This window comes from Callithrix jacchus, chromosome 3 (genome assembly GCF_049354715.1).
Source record: "Callithrix jacchus isolate 240 chromosome 3, calJac240_pri, whole genome shotgun sequence".
Lineage (NCBI taxonomy): Eukaryota > Metazoa > Chordata > Mammalia > Primates > Cebidae > Callithrix > Callithrix jacchus.
This window is the reverse complement of record NC_133504.1, coordinates 139690858-139711557: the sequence shown is the minus strand read 5'-3', so window position 1 is coordinate 139711557 and position 20700 is coordinate 139690858. Positions and strand designations below refer to the sequence as shown.

The 20700-nt window shown below is 42.5% G+C and overlaps 1 protein-coding gene and 1 pseudogene across 1 annotated transcript in view; one reads left to right on the top strand and one right to left on the bottom strand.

Annotated features, from left to right (window-relative positions):
- IGFBP7 (insulin like growth factor binding protein 7) overlaps positions 1 to 20700 on the bottom strand; it is an 87423-nt gene that overhangs the window by 43958 nt on the left and 22765 nt on the right. The window lies entirely within an intron of this gene.
- LOC100399397 (ubiquitin-conjugating enzyme E2 C pseudogene) lies at positions 2841 to 3374 on the top strand (annotated as a pseudogene).

The following is a 20700-nucleotide window of genomic DNA, read 5'->3' as shown; positions in this document are numbered from 1 at the left end:
AGACAACAAATAAGCAGAGAGAAGGTGGACAGGAGCCACACATGACGGAAACTTCTCATCATTGAGATTTCTATCTTTCTAGGCTGTTTACGATCTCTCACAACAAAATAAAATGGGACGAGATGTGGTGGTTCATGCCTGCAATCCCAGCACTTTGGAAGGCCAAGGAAGGTGAATCACTTGAGGTCAGCAGTTCGAGACCAGCCTAACTAACATGGTGGTGCGTGCCTGTAATCCCAGCTACTCGGGAGGTTGAGTCAGGAGACTCGCTTGAACCCCAGAGGTGGAGGTTACAGTGAGTTGGGATCGTGCCACTGCACTCCAGTCTGGGTGACAGAGAGAAACTCCATCTCAAAAAAACAAACGACAAAAAGCACCAAGATGGAAGGTCCTCAGTGGAAGCTATGCAGCATGAGCCCTCTGTAGAGCTTGGGAATCTGAAATGAGTTTCCCTCTTTCTTCTAGAAGTTCTCCCAGAGTACCACATATTCCCTCAAAATGACTGGGAAAAATTCACTGTATAATGTCTTATTAAGAAAGTAATTTTCTAAAGAGGCTGGTTTAAATAAAAACAAAAGCCAAATAAATATTCAGCTTATGTTTGACGAAGCTTTTCCTATTTCCTCTATCCTGTTCCCTCCCTCACAACTAAACAAAAAATTTGATTGTCTTATTATGTTAAAACATGGATTCAGTTTATCTATGCTTTTCCATTATGGCTAACATAAAAAAAGTACACTTCCTGCTGAAAATCGCATTTAACAAATCCCTTTGGGGACAGAAAAAAGTACAAACTATTTAGAAAGATTAGTTTGTGGGAGGAAGAAGTCAGCTGCAAATCACTCCTCTGCATTATCCTCTAGTTAAATGAGGTGGATGCCCCAGGCCACATTTATAATGATGTAAGGCTCTCAATCTCTTACTGCAGGCCTGAACCATAATTGTTCTCAAATCAAACATGCAATGTACAACCAAAAGGTTCAATAAGAAAACCTTTGGTTTTTGTTTTCAAAGTCTAAGACAACACAAACCAACTCACAAATTGGCCGCAGGGGTGATGAGCACTGGACACAAGGGATATTCAGTGTATTTTTTTATTTGATTAAGATTAATTCTAAAACATAAATGTGATCAAGCTTGTGGATCAGTGTTGAATGCCGTAATGTACATCTCAATGTATTAAATAATTTATTGACATAAAACTGCTAATTACAAAGGCCAATTCATTTGAAGATGGGTTCCCTGGACCTATTCATTGTACACTAATTCCTATTTCTTCTGCTCTGAACACAACTAGTCCCCCAAATTACTGAAGTCCCGAGGGTCCATGTGCATATGGTGGTGGCAAAACCTGTCTGGAAGAAGTGTGCAAATCTGTATAAGGTATGGCATGAGCATATGTTGGTCAAAAGTGATGCCCATCAATGCATTACTCCAGGTCCTACTGAAGACACTGTTCTGATATATTGGGGAGAAGGAAATACTTGGTGTTTACAAAGAATGTTCTTCCTGCTACAGCCTCTAGAAAGCCACTTGTAGTCAACCATTCAATTCTAGGCTTTCATTGAGTATACATACATCTCAGCAAGTCAGGAGGATTCTATATGCGTTAGGAGAGCAGGATCTGTCAGTAGGAGGCCTTTTTGAGGCTTTACATCTGGTGTGTCTATTTCATTTCTTCATCTGTGCTGACAACTAAGTTTGCAGTCAGTTTGGAATTATAGCTGGTTCTTAATCACTTGGGGTTAGACTAAGCAACCCGGATCTCTAACACTGACCGTGTTTCAACACACACAAGGAAATTCAGTCTCTCTTTTTCCCTGAGTGGTCACTGTGTGGGCAGTGTCCTCTAACAGCACACACGTGGCCATCAGGCTCTCTGCCCAGCACAAGGGACTGATCTCAGTAGATATCAGAATAGGTCTAAGGGAGCCACATCAGCCTTGCTGTGGCATATTTGGGCATGGAGGCTAGCAGGGTACTCAGGAAGGCAGGTTTCATATGGGCTTTCAAAACTTGGGGTCTGCTTAGGAAGATCTGTCTTAAACAGCTTTTTTTCCTGAGGATTGGGAACCTTGGCTGGGGTAAAGGAGGTGATTATATAAAAATGTCCTAGGCTTGGTGCAGTGGCTTATGCCTGTAATCCTAGCACTTGCGGAGGCCAAGGTGGAAGGATTGCTTGAGGCCAGAAGTTTGAGTCCAGCCTGAGCAACATGATGAGACTCCTTTTTTTTAAATTCAGAATCTTAAGAAATGTTTATTTTAGGTTTGGAGGTACATGTGCAGGTTTGTTACATAGGTACACTCATGTCATGGGTGTCTGTTGTACAGATTATTTTATCACCCAGGTATTAAGCCCGGTACCCAGTAGTTTCTTTTCTGCTCCTCTTCTTCCTCCCACACTCCACTGGCAGGTAGACCCCAGTGTCTGTTGTTTCTTTTTTTGAGTTCATGAGTTCTCATCATTTAGCTCCCACTTATAAGGGAGAACACATGGTATTTGATTTTCTGTTTCTGTGTTCGTTTGCTGAGGGTAATGGCCTCCAGCTCCATCCATGTTCCCGTAAAAGACATGATCTCAATTCTTTTTTTGGCTGCAGATACCACTATCTCTACAAAAAGATAAAAAATTAGCCGTGTGGTGGGGTGCCCCTGTGGTCCCAGCTACTTGGGAGGCTGTGGCAGAAGGACTGCTTGAGCCCAGGAGGTTGATGACGCAATGAGCTGTGTTTATGCCACCGCACTCCAGCCTGGGTGACAGAGGGAGACTGTGTCTCAAAAACATTAAAAAGGCAGTCGCAGTTGTGTTAAGTTCCTATCTCTCTGCCAGTGCCACCTAGATGGCCTCTCAAAACCTTGATCCAGCTGCCACCAGCATTGCCGCTGCCTGTAAAGGATCCAACCCCAGGTGCCATCCGTTACCCTGGGGGCAAAAGGCTACAGCAGGAGCTGAGGATTTTCATGATGTCTGGTGACACAGGGATTTCTGCCTTCCCTGAATCAGATCACCTTTTCAAAGGAGGGGGACCATCCACGGAGCAGCTGGCATAGCATGTGAAGACCTGAGGTTTACGCTCTCCCTAGAACTCCCAGGGGCTACCCTTACAATGCACCCATGGTGAAGTTCCTCACGCCCTGCTACCACCCCAACATGGACACCAAGAGTAACATCTGCCTGGACATCCTGAAGGACAAGTGGTCTGCCCTGTATGATGTCAGGACTATCCTGCTCTCCACCCATAGCCTGCAAGGAGAACCCAACATTGATAGCCCTTTGAACTTGCATGATGACGAGTTCTGGAAAACCTTCCATGGCTTTTAAGAAGTACCTGCAAGAAACCTACTTAAAGCAGGTCACCAGCCAGGAGCCCTGACCCAGCATGCCTGGCCTGTCCTTGTGCCATCATTTTAGGTTTTCCTTAGATGGTCTGTCCTTTCTGTGATTTCTGTATAGCACTCTGTATCCTGAGCTGTGGTATTATTGTTTGCCTTTTAAGCCTCCTGTTGAGTGCCTGTGATGTATATTAAATAAGTACATTCTGGGCTGGGCGTGGTGGTGCACGTCTGTAATCCCAGCACTTTGGGAGGCTGAGAGGCGAGGATTGCTTGAGTTCAGGAGTTCAAGACCAGCAAAACCCTGTCTCTACAAAAAATACAAAAAATAAGCTGGACGTGATGGTATGTGCCTGTAGTTCCAGCTACTCGGGGTGCTGAGAGTTGGGAGGATTGAAGTTGAGGCTGCAGTGAGCTAAGACTCCTGCCACTGCACTCCAGCATGGGTGACACACACACATGCCCCAGAACTGGCCAAGATTACTACTGTCTCTGGCTCATGAGGTCAGACTAGGATGGGCCTCTTCAAATAGCTCCCTTAAACTTCCATGACTACACAGTTACTGGACAACCTACAGGCCAGCCCAGATGCCAGTATCACTGTCACCACCACCACACCATAGCCACAGCCCATTTGTGGACAGCTTTCTAAAGTGTGTTCTCTTATCCAACCCTCAGCACAGTCCTGTGGAGTTGATCAGAGCAATCACAATCCCTATCACACAAAAATGACAAAAAAGGGAAGGGGGAAGAGGGGAGGGCCTAGTGACTTTCCCAAGGGCAGCAGCTCACCTAGCAAGCCAGCTTCCAAACTCTGCCCATTGTACTCTCCTCTTTGGAAAATGCATTTTTTAAGAGACAGAATCTTGCTCTTTCACCCAGGCTAGAGTGCAGTGGGGTAATCCTAGCTCACTGCAACCTCCACCTCCTGAGTTCAAGCGATTCTCCTGCCTCAGCCTCCTGGGTAGCTAGGATTACAGGTGACACCACCATGCCTGGCTAATTTTGGTATTTTTAGTGGAGATGGGTTTTGCCATGTTGGCAAGGCTTGTCTTGAACTCCTGGCTTCAAGCGATCCACCTGCCTCGGCCTCCCAAAGTGTTGGGATTACAGGTGTGAGCTACCACCCCCGATCTGGAAAATTTACCTCTTACCCCAAACAAAACCATTACCCCCACTGACCATTGCCTCCTGCCTCTGAAGGTGTTAAAAAGTTAAAAAGCTGCAAGTGATTTCTGCCCTCTACTTCCCATTCAGGTGAGGGCAAAAGTACTATAGGCTTCACCCATTTCTCTCCTCACGTGAGACACAAAAGAGCTTCCTCCCCAGCCTGTCTTCAGGGGCTTACGACACGTTTGCATAGACTCTCCCATTTCTTTCCTCTCTCTCTCAAAGTTGGAGGAAGGCCCTTCTTTCATGGCATCCTTTGCCTTTGTCCTATTTATACCATTCGAAAACCAAGCTCTTCTAAACTCTTTTTCAGACTTGCTTCTTTTATGTCTTTCAATTAAAAGAAAAGGAAAAAAAAAGATACAACTCCCAACTAAAACACAGCCACCAGCACCAAGGACTGCCAGGCTTCAGGAATTTAAATTGTACTTCATTTGGCATAATCTGTGTTAAAACAATACAGCATTATCTGCTTTGAGGGTACCAGGCACCCTCAGGGTGGAGCTGCATTTTGTATGAGTTTTTAAATCTGGTTGGAACTCAACAAGAAACAGTGCCATGTGGGAAAACTGTGCTGACTGGACCCTTGACTGATCACATTTCAAAGCCTAGTGCTTTGCTAAAGGGCATCTTCCTTTAAAAATAAGCAATCCTATTACTCAGAGCCTTCTCTGCACACCATGTCTTTGAAGGAATTTGATAGTCTGCAGATTCAAAGTTGGAAATTAAAATCCCACAAATAAGTCTTGAATCCATTTATTCATGCTAAAGTGAATATAGCTTTGAAAAGTCTATCCTTATTAGGATCATTTCAGTACACGCTGTGATCTGGTGTGAGGTTGCTTAACGAACCTCCTGCCCACTAAAGGAGACATATTTTCTAGGATAAGCTCTGCCTTCAAAGGACTCAGGAGATACCATAGAATAATATTAACTGAAGTGCATTTTTTTAAAGAACATTTCATTGTTTCCTTAATCTGTGTTATTTTTATTTTTCCAGGCTTAGGATATCTTCTTCTTCTCCCCTAAAATGCAATAAAATAAATCCTGGCCCCTGCAGGAGTGATCAAAGCTCCACCATTCACAGAGGAATGTCTATTCCTCCAAGCTTGGGGAGGCTTCCTAACTAATGAACTAGAACATTGTCAGATGTCTCATTGCCAAGTAATATATTAAAGTGCTTTCCTAATGAGATTTCTGCAAGGTAACCATAAAACTATAAAAAGCACACTAGGCTTCAGTGAAGCAAAAACATAAAAAAAAAATAACCAAATGCCTTTTAGAGAGAGGTCAACACAACAGCTAAAGAGAATTTGACAAGTAGAAAAATAAAGTCCAAATAATTTTCCCATTTGAAACAAAAGGGTGGACACAAGGCAGATGAATGTGGTGGGTAGATAGGTCATCAAGGAGCCACCTGAATATCTGTGTATGACTGAAGTACCTGCCTTTCCACTCATCTGCATCTACTTGGTGTAAGGTCTTTTAGGTTGGCTGACTGCACCATGGACTGCGTGGTAACCTCTGTGACCTGCATGTACACCTCCAGATGAGTTTCTGGAACTAGAAAGTCTGAAATAACTGGAAAACACAAAAGAGAGAAGAATGACCAACCCCTGTGGTGCCTGATTAACTTTGAGACATTCTTCTATTATTCCTTATTTCTGCCTCAACTGATAAGGCAACTGGAGTTTGCAACTGATCTTACTCAACTGATAGGTCAACCTTGTGACTCCAGACCCTACAACACCCTCTCAGCTTGCAAAAACCGCCCTGAACTATAACTTTTGTAACTTTCCACTGCCTATCCCAAACCTATAAAACCAACTCCTATCCCACCAACCTTGGCTGACTCTTTTCGGACTCAGCCCACCCACACCTGGGTGAATAAATAGTCATGTTGCTCACACAAAGCCTGTTTAGGGGTCTCTTCATTCAGAGTACATGTAACACTTGGAACATTGATCTGTTATACAGAACTACATATAGGCCCTACATAAAACAAAGAATGTCTATTTTTAGAACTTTGGCGAATCTAGGAATACAATATGAAAATCTTGAACACCAAAGCCCTTGTCTTAGTCAGCCTGGGCTTCTATAACAAATACCATGGACTTTGTGGCTTAAGCAACTGAAGTGTATGGGATGGGAAGTCCAAGGTCAGGGTGTGAGCATGTTTGGGCTCTGGGGAGGACCGCTTCTTGGCTTGTAGATGGCTGCCTTCTTGTTGTAGCCTCACATGGTAGAAAGAGACAACATCTCTCTGTCTCTCTGCTTATAGCACACTAATCCCATTCACCTCTCAAAGGCCTCACTTGTGAATACCATCAAAATGGGGATTAAAGCTTCCACAGAGAGATTTGGGGGAGGGGCACCAATATTCAGACCATAGCAGATCTCTATACTAGAAACAGTGTACCAAGGAATTATTATTATTATTATTATTATTTGAGATGGAGTTTCGCTCGTTACCCAGGCTGGAGTGCAATGGCGCGATCTCGGCTCACCGCAACCTCCGCCTCCTGGGTTCAGGCAATTCTCCTGCCTCAGCCTCCCGAGTAGCTGGGATTACAGGCATGCACCACCATGCCCAGCTAATTTTTTGTATTTTTAGTAGAGACGGGGTTTCACCATGTTGACCAAGATGGTCTCGATCTCCTGACCTCATGATCCACCCGCCTCGGCCTCCCAAAGTGCTGGGATTACAGGCATTATTATTACTTTTTGAGATGGAGTCTTGCTCTGTCACCAGGCTGGAATGCAGTGGCACAATCTTGGATCACTGTAACCTCTACCTCCTGGGCTCAAGCAATTCTCCTGCCTCAGCCTCCAGAGTAGCTGAGACAGAAAAACAAAATATGGTGCTCTGGGTTTATATGAAAGAGACAAAGCAGAATAAGGCGTGTATTCATGGATGTTATATATTCATTTCTCTGAGACCACAGAACACATCCAAACAGTCCTCCTTTTATAGCAGTTCTTCAAAAAGGCATATTTTCTTCTTCTTATTTTTTGAAACAGAGTCTCACTCTGTCACTCAGGCTGGAGTGCAACCTCCACCTCTTGGGTTCAAGCGATTCTCCTATCTCAGCCTCCTGAGTAGCTGGGATTACTTGTACACGCCACCACATTTGGCTAATTTTTGTATTTTTAGTAGAGACAGGGTTTCACCGTCTTGGCCAGGCTGGTCTCAAATGCCTGATTTCAAGTGATCCACCTGCCTTGTCCTCCCAAAGTACTGAGATTACAGGTGTGAGCCACCACAGCTGGCCAAAAAAGGCATATTTTAAAAGGTCAAATGATTGACAGAACAGTTTATTCTGGCACTCCATGGCCAATGCAAATGCTGGGATGCAGCCTTCAGTTGAATCCTGTACTGAGGCATTATCAGTCTTAAGGAATGTAACAGGAAATGAAATGCAAAGGGAGCAGAAACTGCCGCATCACTCACAGAATCTCTGCATTCAGACAGTTCTGTTTTCAGGTCCAGATGATGTTGGGTAAATGACTTAATGGTTTAAGCCTCAGTTTTCTCATCTACAGAATGGGGTAATAATAGTGCTCAGGCCTTGTTGAGTGTTATGATACAGGGGCAGGGCTTCCCATGCTGTCCAGCACACAGAACACTCAATCCATAAATGGGCACTCTTACTTACAATTTCAAAAGAATTATTTAAAAATGCCATAGGATTTGTTTTCCTGGTTAAGGGGGAGCTGGACTGGATGACTTCCGTGGTTCCTGTCAACAACCATATTCTATTACCCTGTTTCACGTTACTCTTTTCCCCTTCAACTCACTCCTGCCACCCACCACCCACCTCACCCATTTTTGGCCCTGGGAAAAAAATCAACAGCAATACTTATTCACTGACTGCTCATATGTGTAAATAATTTAACCCTTGTGACAACCCTGTGAGCTTGGTACCATCTCCTGTTTTACAGAGGAGGAAACTGAGACACAGAAAGGTTGAGTAACTTGCCCAGAGCTCCAAGGCTCATAAATGGTAGAGCTGGGATTAAAAAGCTGGGTACTCCTAACCACTATCCCATATTACCTCATAGGTAACCTAATAGTCTGCCTCAACAAATCAATTACCCACTGCACAAGTAAACTACTTGGTGTAGCTGATGGGAAAGCAGTTAAACTCAATTTCAAACTTATCTTAAAAAAAAAAAAAAAAGGAAAATGGCAAAAGATCCAGTGTTTGCCCTCAATCTCCTCTTCTCAGTCTTCAATGCAGTCCTTCCAGCTCTGAATTTGAAGAGTTTCATTCCTAATTATAGATTTCTCTTCCTCCCCTCTCACAGAACACCCTTACCCTTTGAAGGGCCAGTAATATAATTATGCATTTCCCATTCATTTGTGAGTTTAGGGTTTTTTTTTTTTAAAAAAGAGCTCTACCATGTTCTTTTGATCTTTGCTTTTAATGCAGACGGGGTCCATGGAGAACCGGCTAATCCAGAGCCTACAGAGCCCTGAGCACCATCAGGCATTTCAGAAATGCACTTGGATGGTAACTAGGAGATTTCTTGAACAATGGAAAATTCCCAGCAAAGCTGTTAGGGCTCAAGAGGACCAGCTCCACCACCCACCCCTGCTGATCTGGGAGAGACTAGGGCTGAGCTGGCTCCCATCCACAGGGCCCCCAGTCCTCCTGGCTCAACTCAATACCTCCTGCTGCAGTGGCTTGTTTCTTCTTGTCCTGAATGTTGTTCTCCAGCACTGATGATTAATGCCTTCCATTCAGGGTGAGAAAAATGACCTTGCTGTCTATGTCTTTGCAAGTGAGGATCATTTATTCCATCTACAAAAGCAGCATACATCTACTTGGCTCAACTTGAAGTATTTCTCTTGCTGTCTTCTTGTTACATACCATCGTCTCTTCAAGTGAGGTTTATATTGTCTTGTAATTCCGCCCCCCCCACTTTTTTTAATTGCCGGTGATTCATGGCATTTTTCATTGCTCAAATTCATATCCCACTGTACTTCATTAGTAAAAGCTGTTTATCCCCTACCTTTCAAAGCTGCTGGATGAGATGCAAATAGAACCATTTCAGTTTTCCAGTTGAACAGCCATGGGGGAGAAAAAAAAGAGCAGAGCCTTGCTTATCTCTGTGTTACACATTAACACGGTCCTTCTTTGCAGAGGTTCTTCAAGGTAGGCAGACTTTAAAAAGTGAAATAATTGACAGAATAATTACCCTGGCACTCCAAGACCAATGCAAATGCTGGGATGTAGCCTTCAGCTAAATTCTACACCGAAAGTTTCAGTCTTTAGGAATGTAATAAAAATGAAATGCAAAGGGAAAGGAATTTCCCAATTTGTCCACTAAAATTTATTTTTTTAAACCTCAAGAGAAAAACAGCTAGTAAGTCAGATTCTATATGAAACTTCCCAGGTAGCTTCTGTCCAACAATTTCCCCTCCACTGACATCTAATGGCGCTTTTCCTCTCACTCTCAAGCTATTTGTCTCATTCATGACTGTTAATCATAAAAAATTAGCACTATCCTTACCACTGCCTCTATTACCATTTACTGAGCTTATTGTATGCCAGGCATAGTGCTGGCTTATCCATATATTATCTCAGGTAATCCTCACAAGACTCTAGTGAAGTGGCTATGCTTATTACTCCATTGTACTGATGAGGAATTGGAGGCTTTGAGAGGTTACATAACTTGCCCAGAATCACAGAGCACATGGGAAGCAGAGCCAGGATTCAGGGTAGGTTTGACTCCAGAACTTCCATCCTGACCACGATCCCCACAGTTTTCTAAGTGATGGCCCACTGACATGGCTCTTTACCCCAACATAGGGCTTGGTGAGTAACTGAATGAACGAATGACTACAAGAACAAATGAACCAACAAAAATTGTGAATGTGATTTCTGAAGACTAGGTTTTCAAAATAACATACTTTGTCTCAGTAAGAAAAGCAAGAAATGTCTAAAACTGAGTATGAAAATACTTAGGACTTCAAAATGAGATAATTTCTCTACGTGCCTAAGATTCAAAGGTGGGAAATTGACACTACTGCATTCTACTCACATTGGCCCTGAGTGCTCCATCCTACAGTGGGTATAGCTGAAACAACGAAGGCATATTGATTGCAGATACATGAAGGGTTTTACTAAAGTTGGTGTCAGAAACTTTCTTCCAATACTGAGCTCCCATTCTCTCATTTAGAGGAAGATTTCTGGGTGAAGTTTATTTTTTGAGACAACGTCTCATTTTGACTCCCAGGCTGGAGTACAGTGGCATGATCATGGCTTACTGCAGCCTCTAACTCCTAGGCTCGAGTGATCCTCCTGCCCCAGCCTTCTAAGTGGCTGGGTCTACAGGTATGCACCACCACACCTGGCTGACATATTTTTTTCTTTTTATTTAGAACCAGCCAGAGAATGCTAGTCTTACTCACCCTCCCTGTCCCTACAGTGCACACTGATCTAGGAAGTGTCAGGAGACAAACCAAACAGCTGATGGAAAAAAAAAGCTAAAAGACATTAGCTGGGTCAGCACTACCAATGAAAGTGTTGGGTCACAAAAACGACCTGCTGCTTTTCTTTCCCCTGCGAAGGGGATATCTCTGTTGGCTTCTGCTCTTCAATCCCTTCTCCTTGGCCCTGATCAATGTTTCCGGAATCTCCCTGGTAGGCTGAGGATGCTGACAGATGCCATCTGGTCCTTCTCACCTTTCCTCTCCTGGAAGTCAACACCCATTTCCTCTATGGAGCTTCCCTCTTTTGTCAGCAGGGGAAGTGAGGATCCTAACCTGGGTACTTAAAGTGGGCCTTGAGTGATATTTCTGGAACATTCTTAGCTTCAGGGTGGGGCCCAGGGAACGTGCCTCCAATGATCCCAGTGTTAGATTTAAACTTGCTTGGTAATCACTTCGGAATTGCCCATTTTTCTTCCACAGAGTTTTCCGGCCCATACTCAGCTATGGGTTCTAAGTATGAAAGAAAGCCTGTTAGGGCATTAAAAACGACTGCTGTTAAAATGCTTGAGAATTGCGAAGGGAGGAAGCTAATGCTTAGATTTACCTCCCGCCAACCCCTCCCACTCACACCATGGACCACGTATTTTCCCCTCAGAAAGGAAAACATTCCTGACCTCTGTTTAAATGTTTATCAGAAGTTGTCTGGACTTGTAAAGTCTCTGAAGTCACATTCTTTATTAGTCACATCCTTCTCGGTGTCTGGCGTGACCCTCCCGTCAGGCCAGGGGGACTGTTGGGCCTTGTGCAGAAATCATTTGGTGCTGGAAACATCCACCACCACCCAGGGATTTTCATGTAGCCCCAAAACAAGCAGAAGCTGAGCAAGGACCTTGAGCTTCACCATGGAGGCGGGGCTTTCATTCTGAATACGTGTGAAAAAAAATTCTTTAGTTCTGAATCCTGTGGGGCCTCAATTTCAAAACAAAGTTCCAGCATCAAGTCCGGCTCCAGAGAAGGAAAAGTGGAGGTTCTAGGTCCTCAGCATAAAATAAAGAACTATTCAGTTCTGTTCTGGCTTAGAAGTGCTGCTTCTTTGGGGTTGCAATAGAATCCCCTGCCTTCCTGGTCCTTTGACATTGATAATTTAGCTTCTACTTGGGATTCTATGTAAGCAGTTTGCATCCAATAGATGTTGCCTTACTGGGTGAAAGGCACGGTTGTAGAACTGACTGGGGTATGCTGGTGTGTGAGAGAGAAAGGTACGACTAGAGAAACAGAATATGCACTGACAAGCAAGCTGGGGGAGTGGGTTTTGGTACCAGTTCTCCCATCCTGCTTAGTCCTCAGTTTTTTCATCTGTAAAATGGAAAGGTTGAAGCAATGATCTATGAGGTCCTTTGGAGTCAAGAATCCTTTCTCTTTGTCTCTATGTCGGAAATGGAGGAACACGTGTAAGCTTCAGCCCAAGGAATATCAGTTATATTAAGAAAGACTTTCCTGAGAGAAGGCTGAGTTAAAGATACTCTGTGATTTTCCTCTTTTGAACAGTGTGGCTCCCAAATGGTGGTCTGAGAGAGCTCTTCTGGGACCTGCATCTTTGGAGTTGCCATGTTTGAAATCTCTTAAACCAAGATGATACAGGGAAGTGGGCAGGGAAAGGTTAATGGTGAACTGAAATCTCATCCCAGAGTCATTCTAGATCTATGAGTGTATAGTTTTAAATTTGAATCTAGTGTTTGGTAATTAAAAGAAGGAAAGAAAAGAACCTTCAAAATTTAGTTAATGAGGAACACCAAAGATATAATGGTTCAGTATTTTAAAATATTTTGTTGCTGTTTAAAAAAACGCAAAAGTTCATCTCACTGTAACAATTCAAACAATATACAAGTATATAAAGAGGGAGCAAATTGTCTACTTTTATCTCATGATAATCCTAACCCAACAACCTATATTAACTGTTTATAAATACAGTTTTTATTTTTTAATGAAAATGTCATAACTATTCACCTACAAGCTCCTTAAGTTTTTTTTTTTTTTTTTAGAAATTTTATTTTGAGAGACAGGGTTTCTCTATGTAGCCTAGGCTTATCTTGAACTCCTGGCCTCAAGCCTCCTGAGTAGCTGGGACTATAGGTGTGCACCACTATGCCTGGCTTAAATTGCCTTTTTTTCAGTGAACAATTCATGTATCATGTATTAACCTTATTAGGTCAATACACGTAAGTCAAATTCATTCTTTCCAATAGCTGCAAAATGTCCCCAAACATGGGCATACTTCTTTAATATTCCAGATGTTTCAAATTCTACTATATACAAACTGTGATACAATAAGTATCTTAATACTTATGTCCATATGTGTTAGCACTTTGTTTCTGTAGGAGAGGTTTCCAGAAATAAGATTGGTGGGTCAAAGAGTATGAGAATGTTTAATTTTAATAAAGACTCCTAGATTACTTTCAAAAAAGCTTCTTAGGAATTCTGGTCTTGGCAATAGTGCATGAAGGTCCCCATTTCCCCACACATTTCCTGTCAGTGGGAGTTAGAAATTTTCAAAAATTTGGCCAAGCTGAACGGGGAAACATTGTAGGTCACTGTTGTTCTAATTGCATTTCAAGACTAGTTGTGAGGTTGAGCAACTTTTCTCATGGTTATCGGCCACTTGCAGTTCTTCTTGTAACTATTTATTACTTTTCTCTTTTTGCTAGTGCTTTATCAGTCAACTTGTGTGAGCTCTGGTTTACTACAGATATTTACTTTGCTTAATATATATTTTGCAAATAATTTCTCCAGGCTGTCACTGTCTTTCTTCCCATTTTGTTTATGGTTTTGGTTGCCATGTAGCATGTAAGTTCCATGAGGGCAGTGATGCTGATTGTTTAGTACACTGTGGTACCCTCAGCCACAGGAATAGTGCCTGACACATAGTATGTTCTCAATAAAACAATTATCTCATGAATGGGTGAATAAGTAGTAAACTTGAAATTTTAATGCAGCTAATCTGTTAATCCTTTCTCTTATGGTTTCTGGGTTATCACAATAGCTCTATTTTATTAGTTTTACTTTTCTTGCAATTAATCCTTTAATCCATCTTGAATAGTTTTTTATTAAGAATTTTTTTCTATTTGGTATCCTAATCCATCTTAAATTTGTTTTGCATGTGGTATAAAGCAGGGCAAACCAACCCTAAAGTTTGGCCATTATTTTGTGTGAAAAGCATTACTTACAAAATACAAATTCTTTAAAGAATATATTTAAAGTGTCCTATACAGTAAAAAACAAATATACCCTACCACTCATTTTATGTGTTGTTAAAATAGCTAAAATTAACTAAAAAATAAGTATTGGGGGCTGGGTGTGGGGACTCAAGCCTATAATTCCAGTACTTTGGGAGGCCAAGGTAGGCAGATCATGAGGTCAAGAGATCGAGGCCATCCTGGCCGACATGGTGAAACCCTGTCACTACTAAAAATACAAAAATTAGCTGGGTGTGGTGGTGTGCACCTATAGCCCCAGCTGCTCTGGAGGCTGAGGCAGGAGAATCACCTGACCTGGGAGCTGGAGGTTCCAATGAGCTGAGATTGCACCACTGCACTCCAGCCTGGTGACAGAGTGAGACTCCATCTCAAAAAAAAGTTTGGATAATGCTTTTCTGACAGCCAATTTTGTTCACGTTTTTGTTTGATTGTATATGATTACTTTTGTCTCAGTTATCAATGAATGTAGATTATCAGGGATTATCAACAGGAAATTTAAGTATGCTAACCTATCATCTCTAAGGAAGTCACTGAATTGTATACAATTTATTTAATAGCAGCATATGCTGGATTAACAGAATTAATTACTCAAATTTCAGTATTAAAAAATCCCTTTAGCTAGAAGTGATGTGCCTTTTCTAAAAACTATGAAGAAAAAACAAGGACATGAAATGGTGTGCAATGAATTCAACATTATACAGAGTTGAACATTTTGAGAGTAACTCACATGTTTATGCATTATAATATTCTGATGTTAGCAGTATAAATATTTTCCAGTATTTAAGATGCAATCACTCCACCTCCTCCATGAAGCCCTCCTAGTTGGAAGTCATGGCTGCTCTACTGGACATGTGCAGCAATTCTTGTTTCTACCACTCATAAGGCACTGACCACAAAACGGCTTGCAAGGAAACCGAAATTGCTGCTATTATTCAATGGCTACTCTATTTTTTCTGGCAAAATGAGGGGCTGTCAAATGGTCTGATGATAATGTAATCTTTGCCCTTATAAATCATCTGTTCTTTTTAATCGGATATTTAAAAGTTTTTTTTTGTTTTCTTTTTAAGACAAGGTCTCACTGTGTCACCCAGGCTGGATTGCAGTGCTGTGATCACAGCTCGCTGCAGCCTGGGCTCGGTTGGTCCTCCCACCTCAGCCTCCCAAGTTGCTGGAACTATAGGTGTGTGCCATCATGCTTGGCTAATTTCTTTTTAAATGAATACAGGGTCTCACTATGTTGTCCAGGCTGGTCTCGAACTCCCGGAGCTCACGCGATCCACCCACCTTGGCTTCCCAAAATGCTGGGATTACACCCGAGCCACTGCACTGGCCTAGATCTTTTTTTCTTTTTCTTTAAAGTACAGTAATTGTTTTACTAGAATACCAATAGGTATTTGTCATTCTAGGTCCATATTCTCAGGTGTGCGGTCTGCTCTTTTAAAATGTAGTTCTTCATTTTTCTTGTATTTCAGTGAAGTTTTTTGGTGTTATAGTGTTTAGTATTGGCTTGCTTTCTTGTTTTAATTTCTTTCTTCAGTGACTCCTATTATCCATATGTGAGATCTGTTCTGCATATCTTCAGTGGCTGCTTCTTTTGATCTTTCTTCCTTTCTTTTTAATTTAGTAATTTTCCTCCTTTTGCCCTTCTAGTATTTTAAGGTTGTGCTTATTTGCTATTGTGCTTCTTTTGGTTTCATTTCTGAAATAATGTCTGAGGTCTTCACCACATTTTTGAGTTATTCTAATTTTGTCTTAAGTTGTTACTATGTGTATTATTTAAAAAACGTCTTTTAGCTCATGTTATTCAGATAGTAGGTTATAGTTTTCATGTGTTTGTAGGCATGTCTTTCAGACATGCTTCCACTGTAGGGATGCTATTCTTTCTCTCTTTCTTTTCCTTATATTAAATTTCTTTCTAGTGTGGGTTGGACCTTAATCCTTCTCTGTGCTTTTTAAAAATGTAAAATTAGTTTTCCAGAGCCTTGCAAGGAGATATTGTCCAAATTAGCTTTTTGCATGTGTTTTCACTTAGTGTTAAAAATAGTAACTTGCTTTCTGTGATTTTCTGGGTTTCTCTCTTTCACTTTTATTTGGCCTTTTCTTTCCTTCATCTCTATGTCCTGCTCAATTTTCCTTCTATTACTTGTTTTTTGTTTTTTTTTTTGATGAAGGGCCCTGTCCTGGAAGGGAGCTGTATTAGTCCATTTTCACACTGTTATGAAGAAATGCCCAAGACTGGGTAATTTATAAAGGAAAGGGGTTTAACGGACTCACAGTTCCACATGGCTGGGGAGGCCTCACAATCATGGCGGAAGGCAAAGGAGGAGCAAAGGTCTCACATGGCGGCAGGCAAGAGAGTGTGTGCAGGGGAACTGCCCTTTACAAAAGCATCAGATCTCGTAAGACTTAATATCATGAGAACAGCATGGGAAAAACCTGCCTCCATGATTCAATTACCTCCCACCAGGTCCCTCCTATAACGCATGGGGATTATGGAGTTACAATTCAACATGATCTGGGTAGGAACATAGCCAAACCGTATCAGGAGCCCTGGCTGCAGGCTTTGAGAGTCCACAGGACCCAGACTGCTCAAGCCCCTTCCACCTCTTGGGTCCCTTGTACTCACCCACTAAAGGACTTTCCAGTGAGGACCTGTTGGCTACGTTGAGATTTTCCTATTACTGGGTCTGTCATCACCTCATTACTGCCCTCTGCTTCCTTCCACCTAGCTGCTGACAGCCTGCAGGCTTGGTGGCATAGGTGGTTTGTTCCAACCCACTTATATTTTGGCATTTGTGGGGATAGCTTGTCATGTTTTTGTGTGGTAAATGTTGTCCATGGGGTTTGGGTTTTGGAATCCAGAGGATTTATGTTTTCTAATTTAAAAAAATTGTGGTAAAATACCCACAAAAATTTTACCATCTTATTTTTTTTTTGAGATGGAGTTTTGTTCTCGTTGACCAGGCTGGAGTGTAGTGGTGTAATCCCGGCTTACTACAACTTCTACCTCCTGGGTTCAAGCGATTTTCCTGCCTCAACCTCCCAAGTAGCTGGGATTACAGGCACCTGCCACCACGCCCAGCTACTTGTTATATTTTTAGTAGAGATGGGGTTTCACCATGTTGACCAGGCTTGTCTCAAACTCCTGACCTCAGCTAATCCACCTGCCTCCGCCTCTCTAAGTGCTGAATTATAGGTGTGAGCGGCAGCCGCCTGGCCTCATCATCTTATTCTTAAGTGAACAGTTCTAGCGTTAAGTACTTTCACATTGTTATGCAACCATTCCCCAGAACTTTCTTCATCTTGGAAGGTGGAGCTCTATACCCTTTAAACAACAATTCCCTAGTCTCCTCTCCCCTCACCTTTCACAACCACACTTCTACTGGCTGTTTTTTCTTTTTGAGATGGAGTTTCACTCTTGTCACCCAGGCAGGAGTGCAATGGCGTGATCTTGGCTCACCGCAACCTCTACCTCCCAGTTCAAGTGATTCTCCTGCCTCAGCCTTTCAAATAGCTGGGATTACAGGTGCCTACCACCACACCCAGCTAATTTTTATACTTCTAGTAGAAACAGGGTTTCACCATGTTGGCCAGGTTGGTCTCAAACTCCTGACCTTAGGTGATCCACCTGTCTCAGCCTCCAAAAGTGCTGGGATCACAGGTGAGCCACTGTGCCTGGCCTAGTGGCTCAGTTTTTATGAGGGGATTGAATACAGGAGACCTACACACTGCTGCTGCCTCAGCCTCATTTAACAGTAAGCCCCTGGAAACTGGAGTCTGTGTTCTGTTCCCCAGAGCACCAGGATGGCACCTGACACATAGAAAACACTCAAACATTTAAGTGATAAATGAGTCATTCTTAACTTCTCTGTCTCTTGGCAGAGTGATAGGATGCTTTTTTGTACTCATTAAAGTGACTGATGAATAACATAAAAGTTGCCATCGTTACCTGGACTAATACCTTTGTGGGTCAATATGCAACATGATGAGCTTCTAGATGGGAGAACACTGCCAACTCTTGAGTACCCAACTAATGAAGAGCAGGAGAGGAACAGACTATCTCAAAAGGATGCTGATTTTAAAGTACTTTATATTTTTCTCTGTATAAGTTTGTTGTAGCAGAGTCCTTACTGTTTGGTTCAGGCTAATGTTATAACACAGGAGTCCCTGGGCACTACTTGCTGATAGTGATTTGAGGGGAGGGATGGACCAGAGGTAGATGGGTAAAAAAGTAAATAATTGACACAGCTGTACACAAGTTAGTTAAATGATTGGGCATCTTTGAGAGTTGTTGCTATACTAGTTGGTAAAGTCGGAGGGAATACAATCTTGGATTCATAAAGCCCTAACAGAGAGGCTTTCAAATCTGTGACTGCATTTATTTCCATAACTCTAACCCTAATCCTTTAATACAGGTCCTGCTTGCTCCATTTTATAGGTTAGAAAACAAAGAGACCAAGAGACTAAGTCATGTGCCCATGATCACAGTTAGTCAATGGATAGCAGGATTCAGATGCTTGGTTGGGTGTGGTGCTTACACGGGTAATCCCAGCATGTTGGGAGGCCAAGGCAGGAGGATTCAGACTCTTTTCTTCTAAGTTTACTACTTTTTGTTTGAGACAAGGCTTTGCTTTGTCACTCAGGCTGGAGTACAGTGGCACAATCATGGCTCACTGCAGACTCAACTTCCTAGGTTCAAGTGATCCTCCTAACTCAGCCTCCTGAGTAGCTGGGGCTACAGATGTGTACCACCACGCCTGGCTTTTTTTTTTTTTTGTGGAGATGGGGTCTCACTATGTTGCCCAGACTGGTCTTGAACTCCTAGTCTCAAGTGATCTCCCTGTCTCAGCCTCCCAAATTGTTGGGATTAGAGGTGTGAGCCACCATGCCCAGGCAATTTAGTGCTTTTTATAGCACTATTGCTGTATCTGAAAAGCACGGTGATGTAAACTGCCACAAATCCAATGTTAAGGTAGGCTGTAAATTATAAGTATATAAGAACTTTGAGGTTCTGAACCAGTTTGGGCTAGAACAGCCCTCATTTTCTCCATATAATATCGTCCAATCATTCCTACCCCTCTCAGTTTCTGCCTCCACCCTTCATTCCATCTCTAGTTATCCCTCCAGAAAAAGAGGGGAGAATGAAGGTAAACGTACCATAGTATGACATTTGAGGGCTGTTTCTGAAGCATTAGCCACTACTACTAATGATAAAAGCAATGGCCAAATTGAGACCCTATTGTGCGGCAGGCCCTATGCTTAGAACCTCATATGAAGTTAATACTCTCACCAGTCCTTTGGGTAAGCAATATTGGCCCCACTTTAGAGACGACAAAACTGAGGTTAAGAGAAGCAACTTGCTGGTGGGGCTTGGTGGCTCACACCCAGCACTTTGTGAGGCCAAGGCAGGTGGATCACATGGAGGTCAGGAGTTCGAGACCATCCTGGCAAACATGCTGAAACCCTGTCTCTACTAAAAAATACAAAAGTTAGCTGGGTGTGGTGGTGGGTGCCTGTAATTCTAGCTACTCAGAGGCTAAAGCATTTAATGATCACACATTTATTAAGTGGGAAAGTGGAGATTTGAACCCCACACTCTCTAAAACATTAATCCACATAACATGTATGACTTAAGCATAAAAACACTACAAGAAATTCACCGTACTTAGACCTGAGGATGAAGTTGATACAATTTATAAAAATCAAAATATACTTTTTAGCATTTTTACTGCATCAATCAGCATACAAACAATTAAAGTAACTTTTTCCTTTTTTGAGTTAATTTTTAAATCATCCCTTTCTACATATTAAATCAGGCAGGAACCCTAATTCTGGTAGCCATCATTTCTGTGAGGGAAAGAGTGAAACGTAATTTCTTTCAAAACAGACTCAGTGTGGATCTTTGACATCTTTCAGATAGGACTTCTTCCGGCTGTACTTTGGGAATGCCATTTGCTACAAAGCTTTACATTTCCTCCCCCAGCCATGACCTATTTTATCTGGCTTCCAAAGGAAATGTTACATTTCAGTGAAGTCTGATGGGGTCTGTGGTCTCTGAAATGCTAAACTTCTAGTTACTCTATCCCTTTTCTTTTAGAGATGGAATCTTGCTTTGTCACCCAGGCTGGAGTACAGTGGCATATTCTCGGCTCACTGCAACCTCCACATCCCAGGTTTAAGTAATTCCCCTGCCTCAGCCTCCTGAGTAGCTGGGACTACAGGTACCCACCACCATACCCAGCATTTTTTTTGTATTTCAGTAGAGACAGGGTTTCACCCTATTGGCCAGGATGGTCTTGATCGCCTGATCTTGTGATCAACCCCCCTTGGCCTTCGAAAGTGCTGGGATTACAGGCGTGAACCATTGCAGCCAGTCTCTAGTTACCCTTTGAATTCACCTTCAGAAACTGTGTCTGAAATGAAAATCTAAAAAGAACTGCTGCCCAGCTACGGCAGACACTGCAGCAGGCTGACTCAGCCCGTCTCTACCACCCCCTTCTCTGT